This window comes from Sinocyclocheilus rhinocerous, unplaced genomic scaffold (genome assembly GCF_001515625.1).
Source record: "Sinocyclocheilus rhinocerous isolate Xijiao unplaced genomic scaffold, SAMN03320098_v1.1 scaffold2279, whole genome shotgun sequence".
Lineage (NCBI taxonomy): Eukaryota > Metazoa > Chordata > Actinopteri > Cypriniformes > Cyprinidae > Sinocyclocheilus > Sinocyclocheilus rhinocerous.
Window position 1 is genome coordinate 495,998 of NW_015645063.1, and position 1,456 is coordinate 497,453.

Consider the following 1,456-nt stretch of genomic DNA (forward strand, 5'->3'; position numbering starts at 1 on the left):
ACCTCATCATACGTCGTCTAGCTCCTACAATACACACACCTATACTGGTGTGCTGGTGCGCATTAGAGCCTTTAATTACCATTCTATATTAATGCGATGCTTATTATTACTTAGCTAGCAACTAACAAATATACATATATATATATATATATATATATATATGTGTGTGTGGGTGAGTGAGTGAGTGATTTTATGTGTATACACACGTATGTTTTTATGATAAATACGTGTGTGTATACACACACAAATACATACATACATGTATAGATAGATAGATAGATAGAGCACTGTCTTACTACATAAAATTAATGCTGAATCAATGTGTAATTTTTTTTATACCCTGCCCCCCCACACACATAACACTCATCTCACCCACTCAGACACACACACTTCATCCCTCTCACACATATGTACTTACCCCACCCCACACACGCACACGCACATACATACATGCACACAAACAAAACACTCACATACATATGACATCTTTAATGATATACCCTGATCACAGTACCCATGCACAGTAACTTGGTTGAGCAACCGCATCATTTCACTACATCTTGCTGGATAACTCTGTGTATGTCACAAATTATCTTTGTATTCTTCTATATTAATGGAAAGATCACATAATGTTAGTCAATGTTTGTTTGTCATGTTTTACAGCATTCTACACATTTTCAGTCCAAGCCTGATGCAGGGCAGTTCTCCTGGGTTAAGGGGTCCCTGCTGCAGTTTCACCAGTAAAGAAAATGACTCATTACAATTCACTTGGAGGACCACATAAGCCATGCAGTGGTGCATGGAGGTATGGTGAGAGCATTTCTCTAGATATTGATTGATTTTTGTGGTTTAAAATAATAAATATGTTTGTATGTAGAATGATTAGGTAAATTATGAGGTAAATACTTTTTAGTGGACACATATACCCCCCAACACGTATGTATTCTCTATTTTTAACAGGAGCGCCAAGAGGAAATAAAGTGGAAGTTTGTAAGGGGCATTGGCCCAGCGTGGTACAGAGTCACCGTGGGTTATTCTGTGGGGAGGTGAAAGGGCCTGCCTTTCTCCAGGTGGACGGTAAAAATCAACAGAATGCCATCAAAGACTACCTTGGGGGGAGAATCGGATGAAGCAAGAGATGTCTTTTTATTAGGGGTGCTCCAAACATGATTTTTGAGGCCGATCGCCGATCACAGAAAGCAGTATCTGCTGATACCGATCACCGATACTGATCTTTTTAGAGCCTTCTTTTTATAATTTATAACTATTTATAGTGATACTTCAATCAAGATTCTTAGACATTTATTCAGGGCCTGAATTTCATTTTTGAAAATGGGGGAAATTCCCCTCTTAGGTGACTCTTGTGAGAGGGGAAGCAGCTTTCACACAGGAGTCCGCTACTGATCCGTGGGTGTTTACCACAAACACAGCATTTATCCATTATTTTGATTTCAAA